The 18,680-nt window shown below is 49.7% G+C and overlaps 1 long non-coding RNA gene across 1 annotated transcript; it reads right to left on the bottom strand.

Moving 5' to 3' along the window:
• Positions 1-4,681: 4,681 nt before the first annotated feature.
• On the bottom strand, positions 4,682-18,153 carry LOC124028602. The gene is made up of 3 exons (XR_006837613.1): positions 18,017-18,153; positions 15,466-15,516; positions 4,682-4,785 (listed from the first exon to the last, which is right to left on the bottom strand). It is a non-coding gene; the product is annotated as an uncharacterized LOC124028602 (long non-coding RNA).
• Positions 18,154-18,680: the final 527 nt, after the last annotated feature.

Raw genomic sequence — 18,680 nt, 5'->3', positions numbered from 1 at the left:
CCAATTTTTCAGTTTTCGATTTCTTAAAAAAGTTTGAAATATCCAATAAATGTCGTTCCACTTCATGATTGTGTCCCACTTGTTGCTGATTCTTCACAAAAAAATACAGTTTTATATCTTTATGTTTGAAGCCTGAAATGTGGCAAAAGGTCGCCAAGTTCAAGGGGGCCGAATACTTTCGCAAGGAACTGTATATACTGTACTCGATACCATCTACTGCATCTTGCCTATGCCGTTCTGTACCATCACTCATTCATATACCTTTATGTACATATTCTTTATCCCTTTACACTTGTGTTTATAAGGTAGTAGTTTTGGAATTGTTAGGTTAGATTACTCGTTGGTTATTACTGCATTTTCGGAACTAGAAGCACAAGCATTTCGCTACACTCACATTAACATCTGCTAACCATGTGTATGTGACAATTCTTTTTGATTTGGAGTCCAAGACCAAAAAGACAGAATGCTCAAAAACAGAACGACAACCTTGATTCTGCGAACATTGCCCTAAAACAAACATTGGATATTGAGATTCCTCTGACAGGTTTTCAGGGAGGAAGTTGTTCAGGGCCAAACTCAGCCTGTAATCTCATTAGTATTGAACCAATCAACCGCTTGCTTGTCCCTGATATGTCTGATAATGAGCACACTGTCTGAGAGACTCAGAGGGAGGGAGGGACACTCCCTGTTTATGGGTGACTTGCAACACCTGGGGCTCTGACAGAGAACAAGCAGCAGGTTCACAAGGACAGACTCAACACCAGGAAGAGCCCATCATCATCACACACACATGTCCACATTGTAACAGAGCCTGAGGATCCCAGCTCAGCCTCTACAGCCTTCTGAAGACCCAACCATCATCACAACCATCACTCACACATGTCCACATTGTAACAGAGCCTGAGGATCCCAGCTCAGCCTCTACAGCCGTCTGAAGACACAACCATCACTCACACATGTCCACATTGTAACAGAGCATGAGGATCTCAGCTCAGCCTCTACAGCCTTCTGAAGACTCACACATAGAAGTCCCCATGGAGGACAATCATACTGCAGGACAATCGTACTACAGGACAATCGTACTGCAGGACAATCGTACTGCAGGACAATCGTACTGCAGGACAATCATACTGGAGGACAATCACACTGGAGGACAATCACACTGGAGGACAATCACACTGGAGGACAATCACACTGGAGGACAATCACACTGGAGGACAATCACACTGGAGGACAATCACACTGGACTTGAGTGATCGTCGATGATGATAGAACATGTGTTGTGTATTTTGTGTTTATGTGCCAGCATGTGTATAGCTGTGGGTATAGCTGTGTTTCTACGCTGTGGGGATAGCTGTGTTCTACCCTGGGGGGATAGCTGTGTTCTACGCTGTGGGGATAGCTGTGTTCTACGCTGTGGGGATAGCTGTGTTCTACGCTGTGGGGATAGCTGTGTTCTACGCTGTGGGGATAGCTGTGTTCTACGCTGGGGGGATAGCTGTGTTCTACGCTGTGGGGATAGCTGTGTTCTACGCTGGGGGATAGCTGTGTTCTACGCTGGGGGATAGCTGTGTTCTACGCTGGGGGATAGCTGTGTTCTACGCTGGGGGATAGCTGTGTTCTACGCTGGGGGATAGCTGTGTTCTACGCTGGGGGATAGCTGTGTTCTACGCTGTGGAGATAGCTGTGTTTCTACGCTGTGGGGATAGCTGTGTTCTACGCTGTGGGGATAGCTGTGTTCTACGCTGTGGGGATAGCTGTGTTCTACGCTGGGGGATAACTGTGTTCTACGCTGGGGGATAGCTGTGTTCTACGCTGGGGGGATAGCTGTGTTCTACGCTGGGGGATAGCTGTGTTCTACGCTGGGGGATAGCTGTGTTCTACGCTGGGGGGTAGCTGTGTTCTACGCTGGGGGGTAGCTGTGTTCTACGCTGGGGGGGATAGCTGTGTTCTACGCTGTGGGGATAGCTGTGTTCTACGCTGTGGGGATAGCTGTGTTCTACGCTGTGGGGATAGCTGTGTTCTACGCTGTGGAGATAGCTGTGTTCTACGCTGGGGGGATAGCTGTGTTCTACGCTGTGGAGATAGCTGTGTTCTACGCTGTGGGGATAGCTGTGTTCTACGCTGTGGGGATAGCTGTGTTCTACGCTGTGGAGATAGCTGTGTTCTACGCTGTGGGGATAGCTGTGTTCTACGCTGTGGGGATAGCTGTGTTCTACGCTGTGGGGATAGCTGTGTTCTACGCTGTGGGGATAGCTGTGTTCTACGCTGTGGGGATAGCTGTGTTCTACGCTGTGGGGATAGCTGTGTTCTACGCTGTGGGGATAGCTGTGTTCTACGCTATGGTGTGTAGTGTGTAAGTGGACATGGTGTGTAGTGTGTACGTGGACATGGTGTGTAGTGTGTACGTGGACATGGTGTGTAGTGTGTACGTGGACATGGTGTGTAGTGTGTACGTGGACATGGTGTGTAGTGTGTACGTGGACATGGTGTGTAGTGTGTACGTGGACATGGTGTGTAGTGTGTACGTGGACATGGTGTGTAGTGTGTACGTGGACATGGTGTGTAGTGTGTACGTGGATATGGTGTGTAGTGTGTACGTGGACATGGTGTGTAGTGTGTAAGTGGACATGGTGTGTAGTGTGTACGTGGACATGGTGTGTAGTGTGTAAGTGGACATGGTGTGTAGTGTGTACGTGGACATGGTGTGTAGTGTGTACGTGGACATGGTGTGTAGTGTGTACGTGGACATGGTGTATAGTGTGTAAGTGGACATGGTGTGTAGTGTGTACGTGGACATGGTGTGTAGTGTGTACGTGGACATGGTGTGTAGTGTGTACGTGGACATGGTGTGTAGTGTGTAAGTGGACATGGTGTGTAGTGTGTACGTGGACATGGTGTGTAGTGTGTAAGTGGACATGGTGTGTAGTGTGTACGTGGACATGGTGTGTAGTGTGTACGTGGACATGGTGTGTAGTGTGTACGTGGACATGGTGTGTAGTGTGTAAGTGGACATGGTGTGTAGTGTGTACGTGGACATGGTGTGTAGTGTGTACGTGGACATGGTGTGTAGTGTGTACGTGGACATGGTGTGTAGTGTGTACGTGGACATGGTGTGTAGTGTGTACGTGGACATGGTGTGTAGTGTGTACGTGGACATGGTGTGTAGTGTGTACGTGGACATGGTGTGTAGTGTGTAAGTGGACATGGTGTGTAGTGTGTACGTGGACATGGTGTGTAGTGTGTACGTGGACATGGTGTGTAGTGTGTAAGTGGACATGGTGTGTAGTGTGTACGTGTACATGGTGTGTAGTGTGTAAGTGGACATGGTGTGTAGTGTGTACGTGGACATGGTGTGTAGTGTGTACGTGGACATGGTGTGTAGTGTGTACGTGGACATGGTGTGTAGTGTGTACGTGGACATGGTGTGTAGTGTGTAAGTGGACATGGTGTGTAGTGTGTACGTGGACATGGTGTGTAGTGTGTACGTGGACATGGTGTGTAGTGTGTACGTGGACATGGTGTGTAGTGTGTACGTGGACATGGTGTGTAGTGTGTACGTGGACATGGTGTGTAGTGTGTACGTGGACATGGTGTGTAGTGTGTAAGTGGACATGGTGTGTAGTGTGTACGTGGACATGGTGTGTAGTGTGTACGTGGACATGGTGTGTAGTGTGTAAGTGGACATGGTGTGTAGTGTGTACGTGGACATGGTGTGTAGTGTGTACGTGGACATGGTGTGTAGTGTGTACGTGTACATGGTGTGTAGTGTGTAAGTGGACATGGTGTGTAGTGTGTACGTGGACATGGTGTGTAGTGTGTACGTGGACATGGTGTGTAGTGTGTACGTGTACATGGTGTGTAGTGTGTAAGTGGACATGGTGTGTAGTGTGTACGTGGACATGGTGTGTAGTGTGTACGTGGACATGGTGTGTAGTGTGTACGTGTACATGGTGTGTAGTGTGTAAGTGGACATGGTGTGTAGTGTGTACGTGGACATGGTGTGTAGTGTGTACGTGGACATGGTGTGTAGTGTGTAAGTGGACATGGTGTGTAGTGTGTACGTGGACATGGTGTGTAGTGTGTAAGTGGACATGGTGTGTGTGTGAAAGGACTAGACAGGTTTGATCTTCTCCAGGTTTTCGTCTTCATCATTCATTCACCTCTTCATATTCCTCTCTCTGCTGTTGGCATTCCCACGAGGCATGAAAGTGAGAGGCTAAGCGACCTTTAATGTCCAGCACAAGTGCCTGAAACCGTGACTCAGTGTGGGACTGCCAAAGCTGGTGGCAGGCTAGGAACATGAGCACCGTAGGACATCATTAAGAAACAGAGCCCTGACCTGAACACACCCCTGTTATCATCACTGATAACGACGTGACATAAGACAAAGCCACCAATGAGGAAGACCTCCAGGACCATGAGCACCGTAGGACATCATTAAGAAACAGAGCCCTGACCTGAACACACCCCTGTTATCATCACTGATAACGACATGACATTAGACAAAGCCACCAATGAGGAAGACCTCCAGGACCATGAGCACCAGAAGAAGACGAAGGCTTTATAACTGGGCTTTACAAGACAAGAAGCCCAGAGCTATGAGTCCTGGCAAAAGGGACGTGATGCTCCTGCGAGTTGACATTTCCCTGCCCAAGAGAGGAGGGGTGGGGCTTGTACTCACCAGAGCTGTCTCACCGTCGCCCTGGGACTGGGACTCAGAAGTAGAAGAGTCCATGGTTCCACAGAGTGCTGCCTGTTAGAGATGCTCAGAGCTCTGCATGTCTGTGGAAGAGAGAAACAGAGACAGGTAAACATATAGACAGAGGGAGGAAGTGAGAAACAGAGAGAGAGACAGGACATGACAGGTAAACATATAGACAGAGGGAGGAAGAGAGAGACAGATGGACAAGCACACCACACTCACACAATTGACACAGAAACACACACAGCATAAACAATGAGATCCCAGCACAGCCCGTCACATCAGGACATACGCCTAAAGGTCAGAAGTGAAAGTGGAGGCCAGCCAGGCAGCACCGTGTCCAGGGGTCACATGCTTCATCTGCAGCTCAACCCTCTGATGGCTTTGATCATCTTCCTTTTTTTCCAGCCTTTCAATGATTACTTCTATGTGATGTGGTTCAGAGCAGGGCTGAACTTCCAATGTGACATCAGTCATCTGTCCTCCTTATATGTGATGTGGTTCAGAGCAGGGCTGAACTTCCAATGTGACATCAGTCATCTGTCCTCCTTATATGTGATGTGGTTCAGAGCAGGGCTGAACTTCCAATGTGACATCAGTCATCTGTCCTCCTTATATGTGATGTGGTTCAGAGCAGGGCTGAACTTCCAATGTGACATCAGTCATCTGTCCTCCTTATATGTGATGCGGTTCAGAGCAGGGCTGAACTTCCAATGTGACATCAGTCATCTGTCCTCCTTCTATGTGATGCGGTTCAGAGCAGGGCTGAACTTCCAATGTGACATCAGTCATCTGTCCTCCTTATATGTGATGCAGTTCAGAGCAGGGCTGAACTTCCAATGTGACATCAGTCATCTGTCCTCCTTATACGTGATGCGGTTCAGAGCAGGGCTGAACTTCCAATGTGACATCAGTCATCTGTCCTCCTTATATGTGATGCGGTTCAGAGCAGGGCTGAACTTCCAATGTGACATCCGTCATCTGTCCTCCTTCTATGTGATGCGGTTCAGAGCAGGGCTGAACTTCCAATGTGACATCAGTCATCTGTCCTCCTTATATGTGATGCGGTTCAGAGCAGGGCTGAACTTCCAATGTGACATCAGTCATCTGTCCTCCTTATATGTGATGCGGTTCAGAGCAGGGCTGAACTTCCAATGTGACATCAGTCATCTGTCCTCCTTATATGTGATGCGGTTCAGAGCAGGGCTGAACTTCCAATGTGACATCAGTCATCTGTCCTCCTTCTATGTGATGCGGTTCAGAGCAGGGCTGAACTTCCAATGTGACATCAGTCATCTGTCCTCCTATGTGATGCGGTTCAGAGCAGGGCTGAACTTCCAATGTGACATCAGTCATCTGTCCTCCTTATATGTGATGTGGTTCAGAGCAGGGCTGAACTTCCAATGTGACATCAGTCATCTGTCCTCCTTATATGTGATGTGGTTCAGAGCAGGGCTGAACTTCCAATGTGACATCAGTCATCTGTCCTCCTTCTATGTGATGTGGTTCAGAGCAGGGCTGAACTTCCAATGTGACATCAGTCATCTGTCCTCCTTCTATGTGATGTGGTTCAGAGCAGGGCTGAACTTCCAATGTGACATCAGTCATCTATCCTCCTATGTGATGTGGTTCAGAGCAGGGCTGAACTTCCAATGTGACATCAGTCATCTGTCCTCCTTCTATGTGATGTGGTTCAGAGCAGGGCTGAACTTCCAATGTGACATCAGTCATCTGTCCTCCTATGTGATGTGGTTCAGAGCAGGGCTGAACTTCCAATGTGACATCGGTCATCTGTCCTCCTGCCAGCTTCTCATGAGGCCCAATTATTTCTTTCCCCCTCAGTTACTTTCCAAATTGCAACAGCTTCTTTCGCCAATCCAACATGACAATCTAGCCTAATGTACGTGCCACCCGCTGAGAGGCATCAACTAATGGTGAGACTAATGGCCTCCCTCTCTGTCTCTCTCTGTCTCTCTCTCCTCTCTTTACAGCAGCAGTCACATTTTCCCCTGGCAAATTAACTCCTCTTCCCAAAGTGTCGATAACCTTAATAGCCAATATCAGAGCATCCGAGGTCCCCTCTCCTCTCAGCTCTACCGAGGCGTCCGAGGTCACCTCTCCTCTCAGCTCTACCGAGGCGTCCGAGGTCCCCTCTCCTCTCAGCTCTACCGAGGCGTCCGAGGTCACCTCTCCTCTCAGCTCTACCGAGGCGTCCGAGGTCCCCTCTCCTCTCAGCTCTACCGAGGCGTCCGAGGTCCCCTCTCCTCTCAGCTCTACCGAGGCGTCCGAGGTCACCTCTCCTCTCAGCTCTACCGAGGCGTCCGAGGTCCCCTCTCCTCTCAGCTCTACCGAGGCGTCCGAGGTCCCCTCTCAGCTCTACCGAGGCGTCCGAGGGTCCCCTCTCCTCTCAGCTCTACCGAGGCCCGAGGTCCCCTCTCCTCTCAGCTCTACCGAGGCGTCCGAGGTCCCCTCTCCTCTCAGCTCTACCGAGGCGTCCGAGGTCCCTCTCCTCTCAGCTCTACCGAGGCTCCGAGGTCCCCTCTCCTCTCAGCTCTACCGAGGCGTCCGAGGTCCCCTCTCCTCTCAGCTCTACCGAGGCGTCCGAGGTCCCCTCTCCTCTCAGCTCTACCGAGGCGTCGAGGTCCCCTCTCCTCTCAGCTCTACCGAGGCGTCCGAGGTCCCTCTCCTCTCAGCTCTAAGACCGAGGCGTCCGAGGTCCCCTCTCAGCTCTACCGAGGCGTCCGAGGTCCCCTCTCAGCTCTACCGAGGCGTCCGAGGTCCCCCCTCTCAGCTCTACCGAGGCGTCCGAGGACTCAGCTCTACCGAGGCGTCCGAGGTCCCCTCTCCTCTCAGCTCTACCGAGGCGTCCGAGGACTCAGCTCTACCGAGGCGTCCGAGGTCCCCTCTCCTCTCAGCTCTACCGAGGCGTCCGAGGTCCCCTCTCCTCTCAGCTCTACCGAGGCGTCCGAGGAGTCAGCTCTACCGAGGCGTCCGAGGTCCCCCTCTCCTCTCAGCTCTACCGAGGCGTCCGAGGTCCCTCTCCTCTCAGCTCTACCGAGGCGTCCGAGGTCCCCTCTCCTCTCAGCTCTACCGAGGCGACCGAGGTCCCCTCTCCTCTCAGCTCTACCGAGGCGACCGAGGTCCCCTCTCCTCTCAGCTCTACCGAGGCGTCCGAGAGGTCCCCTCTCCTCTCAGCTCTACCGAGGCGTCCGAGGTCCCCTCTCCTCTCAGCTCTACCGAGGTCCCTCTCCTCTCAGCTCTACCGAGGCAGTTCAATACAGAATCATTGACTCAGAGACAGGAACTCTGTGTCACACCACATCCCCCACAGTGCACAGCTAGGAACGCTTCTCAACGTTTCTGTTTCTTGGCCAAAGCCTCCAGCAGCATTAAAGGGGCAGTCTGGGATTCAAACAACAACAACGCAGACACCCCACAACGGGGCTGGAGTCAGCCCAGATTCACACAGAGCTATGAATGGAAGGACTGACCATTCATGACTTCAAAATCATTTGAACCATGTCTGGTTTTAACCATGTCTGATGTCTTGAAGCTATAAAGTAGGCCTCTCTGTTTACAATTACATTGATTCCACACAATGGCGTGAAAGAAGCTCGGGCTATAGTTTGGCTTGTGATGAGAAAGACAGTGGAACTGAGCTCATGAGGCATTTATAAATCAAATCAAATTTTATTCGTCACATGCAGCAAATACAACAGGTGTAGTGGACCTTACAGTGAAATGCTTACTTATGAGCCCGACCAACAATGCAGCTAAAAAGTTATATTCTTCAAGAATCAGGGGCTGACGGAGGATTCCGCTTCCCTGTGAGAGCCTGCTGCAGCCGGCAGCCCTATGTGAGGGTTCTGCTTTCCTAGGCATCTCACACACACACAGAGACAGAGAGAGAGACAGAGAGACAAAGAGAGAGAGAGAGTCAGAGACAAAGAGAGAGAGAGAGTCAGAGACAAAGAGAGAGAGAGAGAGTCAGAGACAAAGAGAGAGAGAGAGTCAGAGACAAAGAGAGAGAGAGAGAGTCAGAGACAAAGAGAGAGAGAGAGAGTCAGAGACAAAGAGAGAGAGAGAGAGTCAGAGACAAAGAGAGAGAGAGAGAGTCAGAGACAAAGAGAGAGAGAGTCAGAGACAAAGAGAGAGAGAGTCAGAGACAAAGAGAGAGAGAGTCAGAGACAAAGAGAGAGAGAGTCAGAGACAAAGAGAGAGAGAGTCAGAGACAAAGAGAGAGAGAGTCAGAGACAAAGAGAGAGAGAGTCAGAGACAAAGAGAGAGAGAGTCAGAGACAAAGAGAGAGAGAGTCAGAGACAAAGAGAGAGAGTCAGAGACAAAGAGAGAGAGAGTCAGAGACAAAGAGAGAGAGAGTCAGAGACAAAGAGAGAGAGAGTCAGAGACAAAAGAGAGAGAGTCAGAGACAAAGAGAGAGAGAGTCAGAGACAAGAGAGAGAGAGTCAGAGACAAAGAGAGAGAGAGTCAGAGACAAAGAGAGAGAGAGTCAGAGACAAAGAGAGAGAGAGTCAGAGACAAAGAGAGAGAGAGTCAGAGACAAAGAGAGAGAGAGTCAGAGACAAAGAGAGAGAGAGAGTCAGAGACAAAGAGAGAGAGAGTCAGAGACAAAGAGAGAGAGAGTCAGAGACAAAGAGAGAGAGAGTCAGAGACAAAGAGAGAGAGAGTCAGAGACAAAGAGAGAGAGAGTCAGAGACAAAGAGAGAGAGAGTCAGAGACAAAGAGAGAGAGACAGAGACAAAGAGAGAGAGAGTCAGAGACAGAGAGAGACACAGAGAGTCAGAGACAAAGAGAGAGAGAGTCAGAGAGAGAGAGAGACAAGAGAGAGAGAGTCAGAGAGAGAGAGAGAGAGAGAGACAGAGAGAGAGAGAGAGAGACAGAGAAACAGCACTAAAACATGTTTTCTTTCTCCCCATTGACTTCAAGCTTTTTCCTTCCAACCATTACATCTATTTTTCTGCAGCTCTTCTGGGGCCAGTGGACAGTTCTCCTCATGATGGAAACGGAGAGCCGAGTCAGTCATGGAGAACACCTCACCTGGCTCCCAAATGGCACCCAATTCCCTATATAGTGCACTATTTTTGACCAGAGCCCTATGGGAACCCTATGGTTCTGGTCAAAGTAGTGCACTAAATAAGGAATAGGGTGCCATTTGGGATGCTCATAAAGTGTGGGGACAGGAGAGAATGCTGGAACTGTGCTGTGACATAATGTGAGCTGCTCAGGGACAATGGGTTTCCACATGGGAGTAGTGCTGTGTGGAGAGCTGGAGACTAGAGCATCATGAACTCTGTACCTAGTTCATACAACATCCACCTTACCATATATGGATTAAAACACGGGTTATGGGGTAGCAAGGTTGTGGGGTAGCAAGGTCTCTGTGTGTGTGTGTGTGTGTGTGTGTGTGTGTGTGTGTGTGTGTGTGTGTGTGTGTGTGTGTACACACGACTACACACACTCCTGTGGTCCACAGCTGCCTGTCAGGAAGAGCTGCCTATGAATCATTCCCAAACACACTGGCAGGCAGCTGGGAATCCCAAAATAGTGTCTTGATGACTTGGCCCAGACACCACAGACAGGGGATTACATCAGGGACCAGGGTAAGCCTGCAGTATGGGCCAAACCAACAGTAGGGACCAGGGTAAACATGCAGGCTGGGTCCTGACCAACAGTAGGGACCAGGGTAAACCTGCAGTCTGGGTCCTGACCAACAGTAGGGACCAGGGTAAACATGCAGGCTGGGTCCTGACCAACAGTAGGGACCAGGGTAAACATGCAGGCTGGGTCCTGGCCAACAGTAGGGACCAGGGTACACCTGCAGTATGGGCCCTGACCAACAGTAGGGACCAGGGTAAACCTGCAGTCTGGGTCCTGACCAACAGTAGGGACCAGGGTAAACCTGCAGTATGGGCCCTGGTTTCCATCTAACAGCAGAGAGGAGAATAAACTAGCCTGGTTTCCATCTAACAGCAGAGAGGAGAATAAACTAGCCTGGTTTCCATCTAACAGCAGAGAGGAGAATAAACTAGCCTGGTTTCCATCTAACAGCAGAGAGGAGAATAAACTAGCCTGGTTTCCATCTAACAGCAGAGAGGAGAATAAACTAGCCTGGTTTCCATCTAACAGCAGAGAGGAGAATAAACTAGTCTGGTTTCCATCTAACAGCAGAGAGGAGAATAAACTAGCCTGGTTTCCATCTAACAGCAGAGAGGAGAATAAACTAGCCTGGTTTCCATCTAACAGCAGAGAGGAGAATAAACTAGCCTGGTTTCCATCTAACAGCAGAGAGGAGAATAAACTAGCCTGGTTTCCATCTAACAGCAGAGAGGAGAATAAACTAGCCTGGTCTCCATCTAACAGCAGAGAGGAGAATAAACTAGCCTGGTTTCCATCTAACAGCAGAGAGGAGAATAAACTAGCCTGGTTTCCATCTAACAGCAGAGAGGAGAATAAACTAGCCTGGTTTCCATCTAACAGCAGAGAGGAGAATAAACTAGCCTGGTTTCCATCTAACAGCAGATAGGAGAATAAACTAGCCTGGTTTCCATCTAACAGCAGAGAGGAGAATAAACTAGCCTGGTTTCCATCTAACAGCAGAGAGGAGAATAAACTAGCCTGGTTTCCATCTAACAGCAGAGAGGAGAATAAACTAGCCTGGTTTCCATCTAACAGCAGAGAGGAGAATAAACTAGCCTGGTTTCCATCTAACAGCAGAGAGGAGAATAAACTAGCCTGGTTTCCATCTAACAGCAGAGAGGAGAATAAACTAGCCTGGTTTCCATCTAACAGCAGAGAGGAGAATAAACTAGCCACTCTCCAGTTCCTGCTCACATCAATACAGACTAGAGGTCGACCCATTAATTGGAATGGCAGAATCGGCATAGAAAAATCAGAATCGGTCGACCTCTAATACAGACACACACATTCTCTCTCTCTCTCACTCGCTCTCTTTCTTTCTCTCTGAAAGGTGAGAAAACGACTGCCCTTCTCTCAAGGGCTGTGGCTTCATGGCAGCAATGGCAGGTTTTTGTATCTTTCCTATGGAGACTAATCAACGTGGCGTCACGTCGGAAATGTCAGCCTGCCAGGAACCTCGGGTGACACTCAGACACCGACTCAGAGGATTTACATAGAAACCAGGGCACATAGGGCCAAAAGTAGTGCACTAATTAGGGAATAGGATGCCATTCTGGGGAACAAGCTGTGTGTCCCAGTTCTGGGCTGTTCTGTTTGAGGAATATTCAGAATCTTTAGACAGAATTCATTAACGATGGTAAGAGTGTTGACCTAATTAATATTAATCACACACAACCAGACACACGCACAACCAGCCGCACGCACGCACGCACACACACACACACACACACACACAAACACACACACTGATCTATAGGACTTCAGGTGCAGGTTAATTTCCAACACAGCCTTGCTGTCTTTTTGTTTTAAAGCAAGAGACAGTAAATGGCTAAAATCTCTACTGACTGTCTGACAGAACAGCACCTCTCTGGTTCAGATCTCAACTGACTGTCTGACAGAACAGCACCTCTCTGGTTCAGATCTCTCTGTCTGTCTGACAGAACAGCACCTCTCTGGTTCAGATCTCTACTGTCTGTCTGACAGAACAGCACCTCTCTGGTTCAGATCTCTACTGACTGTCTGACAGAACAGCACCTCTCTGGTTCAGATCTCTACTGACTGTCTGACAGAACAGCACCTCTCTGGTTCAGATCTCTACTGTCTGTCTGACAGAACAGCACCTCTCTGGTTCAGATCTCTACTGACTGTCTGACAGAACAGCACCTCTCTGGTTCAGATCTCTACTGACTGTCTGACAGAACAGCACTCTCTGGTTCAGATCTCTACTGACTGTCTGACAGAACAGCACCTCTCTGGTTCAGATCTCTACTGTCTGTCTGACAGAACAGCACCTCTGGTTCAGATCTCTACTGTCTGTCTGACAGAACAGCACCTCTCTGGTTCAGATCTCTACTGACTGTCTGACAGAACAGCACCTCTCTGGTTCAGATCTCTACTGACTGTCTGACAGAACAGCACCTCTCTGGTTCAGATTTCTACTGTCTGTCTGACAGAACAGCACCTCTCTGGTTCAGATCTCTACTGTCTGTCTGACAGAACAGCACCTCTCTGGTTCAGATCTCTACTGACTGTCTGACAGAACAGCACCTCTCTGGTTCAGATCTCTACTGACTGTCTGACAGAACAGCACCTCTCTGGTTCAGATCTCTACTGACTGAAGTTATCCCTCTAGTGGTGTGGGGTCTGTGCTTTGGCAAAGTGGGTGGGGTTATATCCTTCCTGTTTGGCCCTGTCCGGGGTGTCCTCGGATGGGGCCACAGTGTCTCCTGACCCCTCCTGTCTCAGCCTCCAGTATTTATGCTGCAGTAGTTTATGTGTCGGGGGGCTAGGGTCAGTTTGTTATATCTGGAGTACTTCTCCTGTCCTATTCGGTGTCCTGTGTGAATCTAAGTGTGAGTTCTAATTCTCTCATTCTCTCTCTCTTTCTCTCGGAGAACCTGAGCCCTAGGACCATGCCCCAGGACTACCTGACATGATGACTCCTTGCTGTCCCCAGTCCACCTGGCCGTGCTGCTGCTCCAGTTTCAACTGTTCTGCCTTATTATTATTCGACCATGCTGGTCATTTATGAACATTTGAACATCTTGGCCATGTTCTGTTATAATCTCCACCCGGCACAGCCGGAAGAGGACTGGCCACCCCACATAGCCTGGTTCCTCTCTAGGTTTCTTCCTAGGTTTTGGCCTTTCTAGGGAGTTTTTCCTTGCCACCGTGCGTCTACACCTGCATTGCTTGCTGTTTGGGGTTTTAGGCTGGGTTTCTGTACAGCATTTTGAGATATCAGCTGATGTACGAAGGGCTATATAAATACATTTGATTTGATTTGATTTGTCTGACAGAACCTCTCTGGTTCAGATCTCTACTGACTGTCTGACAGAACAGCACCTCGCTGGTTCAGAGCTCTACTGACAGAACAGCACCTCTCTGGTTCAGATCTCTACTGGCTGTCTGACAGAACAGCACCTTGCTGGTTCAGATATCTACTGACTGTCTGACAGAACACCACCTCTCTGGTTCAGATCTCTACTGACTGTCTGACAGAACAGCACCTCTCTGGTTCAGATCTCTACTGACTGTCTGACAGAACAGCACCTCTCTGGTTCAGATCTCTACTGACTGACAGAACACCACCTCTCTGGTTCAGATCTCTACTGACTGACAGAACAGCACCTCTCTGATTCAGATCTCTACTGACTGTCTGACAGAACAGCACCTCTCTGGTTCAGATCTCTACTGACTGTCTGACAGAACAGCAACTCTCTGGTTCAGATCTCTACTGACTGTCTGACAGAACACCACCTCTCTGGTTCAGATCTCAACTGACTAGATGCCTAGGTGACTGTGCAGTCTAGGTGACTGTGCTGACTGAGTGGATTCCACTTAAGGGCAGAAGCACCTCCGTACCTTCATCTGATTGACAGAGAGAGAAAGGGAGAGAGACGGAGGGAGAGAGGGAGAGCGAGAGAGACCGAGGCAGAGGGAGAGAGGCAGAGGGCGAGATGGAGACAGAAGGAGAGGGAGGGAGAAAGACAGAGGGGGAGGGAGAGAGAGAGCATGAGAGAGAGAGAGAGTGAGGTACAGAGAGACAGAGGGAGAGAGAGACAGAGACAGAGGGAGAGAGAGACAGAGACAGAGGGAGAGAGAGACAGAGACAGAGGGAGAGAGAGACAGAGACAGAGGGAGAGAGAGACAGAGACAGAGGGAGGGAGAGACAGAGGGAGAGACAGGGGGAGAGAGACAAAGGGAGAGACAGGGGAGAGAGACAAAGGGAGAGATAGGGGAGAGAGACAAAGGGAGAGACAGGGGGAGAGAGACAAAGGGAGAGACAGGGGGAGAGAGACAAAGGGAGAGACAGGGGGAGAGAGACAAAGGGAGAGACAGGGGGAGAGAGACAAAGGGAGAGACAGGAGGAGAGAGACAAAGGGAGAGACAGGGGGAGAGAGACAAAGGAGAGACAGGGGAGAGAGACAAAGGGAGAGACAGGGGGAGAGAGACAAAGGGAGAGACAGGGGGAGAGAGACAAAGGGAGAGACAGGGGGAGAGAGAAATGACAGAGAGCTGAAGTGATAGAGACACCATGATCCAGCAGGCCATGATGCTAGCCTGAGAGAACTTCAGAGAGGCCACTTCAGAGTGGACAGCACCGGTCTGTCTGTGTACCAGTCCTGTTGTAGAATCTGATCCGACGAGCCTCCGGCTCTGTATTGCTATAGAGGCATTCTAAACCTACTGTATGCTAAACCTACTGTATGCTAAACCTACTGTAGCACCAACTCTCTCCCACAACTTACCAGGCATGCAGTACGAGATTGCATATAACACACACACACACACACACACACACACACACACACACACACACACACACACACACACACACACACACACACACACACACACACACACACACACACACACACACACACACACACACACACACACGCTCTCTTGCTCTCTCACACACACACACACACACATCCCACAGACGCACTTAGACACATCACCTATACACACGCATACAAATACACACAAATGCACACACGCATCGCAGACACACAGTCATGTGTGGAGCTCCGTACCCATTTACCAAAAGCAGCCGAGCATCTTCAAGCAGACAGGCGAGCGGTGACAAATATAGGACCTACCTCATGCAGCTGGTGCAGCAGAAAGCAGTCTCCTCACGACACCACAGCAGCCTGAGAGAGAAGGCAGGAGGGAGACATGATGACATCAGTGTTTATATCCCCTCCTAATACAGCCTGGGGGAGCATACGCCTCCAGTCCATCACAGACAGAGTGTCCTAGTCGCGTGTGTTTGCGCGCGTGGTTCTACAAGTGTGTGTGGGTTCTACAGTTTTTAATCTCCTCCGTGCCAGTGGGCTCGATGAGGCGTGTCCTTTGGCCCACCTCCAGAACCCATTCCTTAATCCCATTGGACAGGCTTTATTAGTCGCAGGGCCAATTAACATGTCCATCTGGGGGTCAATCTGAACCACACAGACAGACTGGTCTTGGGAGGAGAGGAAGAACAGAGTACTATGATACCTGTGTAGGCTACACTGTGAAAGAGAAGAGATTGAAAATAAAATACATTTAACACCAGACGGTGTAAGGTGACAGGGGCCAGGACCCAAACCAGAGGGTTAATCTGATGGAGGCCAGGAACCAAACATAAACCAGAGGGTTAATCTGATGGAGCCCAGGACCCAAACATAAACCAGAGGGTTAATCTGATGGAGCCCAGGACCCAAATATTAACCAGAGGTTACTGATGGAGCCCAGGACCCAAACATAAACCAGAGGGTTACTGATGGAGCCCAGGGCCCAAACATAAACCAGAGGGTTAATCTGATGGAGCAGGACCCAAATATTAACCAGAGGGTTAATCTGATGGAGCAGGACCCAAATATTAACCAGAGGGTTAATCTGATGGAGCCCAGGACCCAAACACAAACCAGAGGGTTAATCTGATGGAGCCCAGGACCCAAACATAAACCAGAGGGTTACTGATGGAGCCCAGGGCCCAAACATATATATATATATATGCCATTTAGCAGACGCTTTTATCCAAAGCGACTTACAGTCATGTGTGCATACATTCTACGTATGGGTGGTCCCGGGGATCGAACCCACTACCCTGGCGTTACAAGCGCCATGCTCTACCAACTGAGCTACAGAAGGACCACAACAACAAAACATAAACCAGAGGGTTAATCTGATGGAGCCCAGGACCCAAATATTAACCAGAGGGTTAATGTGTGGAGTCATGTCTTGTCGCGCTGTGTGGAGTCATGTCTTGTCGCCCTGTGTGGAGTCATGTCTTGTCGCCCTGTGTGGAGTCATGTCTTGTCGCGCTGTGTGGAGTCATGTCTTGTCGCGCTGTGTGGAGTCATGTCTTGTCGCGCTGTGTGGAGTCATGTCTTGTTGCGCTGTGTGGAGTCATGTCTTGTCGCGCTGTGTGGAGTCATGTAGTGTCACGATGCCCTGTGTGGAGTCATGTAGTGTCGCGATGCCCTGTGTGGAGTCATGTCGTGTCGCGCTGTGTGGAGTCATGTCTTGTCGCCCTGTGTGGAGTCACGTCTTGTCGCGCTGTGTGGAGTCACGTCTTGTCGCGCTGTGTGGAGTCACGTCTTGTCGCGCTGTGTGGAGTCACGTCTTGTCGCGCTGTGTGGAGTCACGTCTTGTCGCTGTGTGGAGTCACGTCTTGTCGCGCTGTGTGGAGTCACTTATTGTCGCGCTGTGTGGAGTCACTTATTGTTGTGCTGTGTGGAGTCATGTCTTGCCTCCCTGTGTGGAGTCATGTCTTGTCGCGTTGTGTGGAGTCATGTCTTGCCTCCCTGTGTGGAGTCATGTCTTGTCGCCCTGTGTGGAGTCATGTCTTGTAGCGCTGTGTGGAGTCATGTCTTGTTGTGTTGTGTGGAGTCATGTGTTGTCGTGCTGTGTGGAGTCATGTCTTGTCGTGCTGTGTGGAGTCATGTCTTGGTTTATGTGTTCATTTAGGCTATACCATGTTGACATAAAGGAATGGATCGAACCAAAACAACAGGTTCTCTACCTCTCCCTTGTTTTGTGTGTGTGAACAGCACAGTTCCACAGGCCAGACTAACCTAGTTATTGGTGTTAGCCCACAAGGTGAGCGGAGGCAGCTCTTGCTCTCAGACGGTAATAAATAAGCACACTGGCCTACAAAGGCACATTACTATTAGTCAGACATCAAGTGGAATACTCCCACCTTTTAATTGGACATTTCAATGTTGCTATGGTAGTCATAAAGCAACATCTAGGCCTATAACCTGGGGGAAGGGAATGCAGAAGCACTTCCCTGGGGGAAGGGAAATGCAGAAGCTGTTGTTTCCAGAGAACTGCACCAGTACAAACCTGACAGCCTACAGAAACCCTCCACTGAGACCTGATAGTGACACAAATTCAATCAACACTAATGAATCAATTAATACGATTTTGTTTGCCTAATTTATAAATTGTCGTTCTTCTTTGGAATTTTCCTCATATTTATATTATTTACACTTTTCAAAAGCAAAACAAAACAGTAAATGATAAAACTACTAAGAACACCCGCTGAGGCAGAAGTCCTGTCCAGCCTCCACCAACACAAACGTAATCCACGGGGTAGTTGTCTGGAGGAAGCCATTAGGACTGAGGTCTACCTTCAGGTCTTCAGGTTACCTCTCCTCTTACCAGCTCAGTCTCCCCTTCTCTTTCTCTGCCAAACCATGTCCTCATGCTGGGGAGACTGGTGGGTGCTGCTGTAGGTATTAGAAGTAGGAGCAGAGTTGGGCCTGGGTCTCCTGGTTCGCCCGGCAAGCATTGGCGACTACTCGGGCGTGACTGAAACAATAGAGCGCGGTCGGTCAGGTGACATAAGAGTTCTGGGCACGTCACAGTGTCACTCTCACTATGTTCCCAGGGACAGTCCGGGGCTTAGTCCTAGACGGATTAGCCTAATAGGGGTTACGTTCCAAACCGTTCCCATGGAGATGTCCCAACTCCCAGGGACACTTTCCATGAGGCAACTCTAACTGACGAGGGACCAAGCGGTGCTGTTTTCAGTATTGCTGTTGGTTGGTATCAACGTGTACTGAATCACAGCCCAGGGCTAAAAGGTGGCGGCGCTGGAGAAGTTAAAGAACTCATTTGTTACAGACTGTTTCACACGGTGTCCAACAATGGGAGGAACAACGTGTTTCACATGAGCAGAAACCAGATGAAGAGGGTAAATGAGCAGAAACCAGATGAAGAGGGTAAATGAGCAGAAACCAGATGAAGAGGGTAAATGAGCAGAAACCAGATGAAGAGGGTAAATGAGCAGAAACCAGATGAAGACGGTAAATGGAATGAAGGC

The sequence above is a fragment of the Oncorhynchus gorbuscha genome, unplaced genomic scaffold (assembly GCF_021184085.1).
Source record: "Oncorhynchus gorbuscha isolate QuinsamMale2020 ecotype Even-year unplaced genomic scaffold, OgorEven_v1.0 Un_scaffold_4505, whole genome shotgun sequence".
Classification (NCBI taxonomy): Eukaryota; Metazoa; Chordata; class Actinopteri; order Salmoniformes; family Salmonidae; genus Oncorhynchus; species Oncorhynchus gorbuscha.
This window is presented reverse-complemented; position numbering and strand designations above follow the sequence as displayed.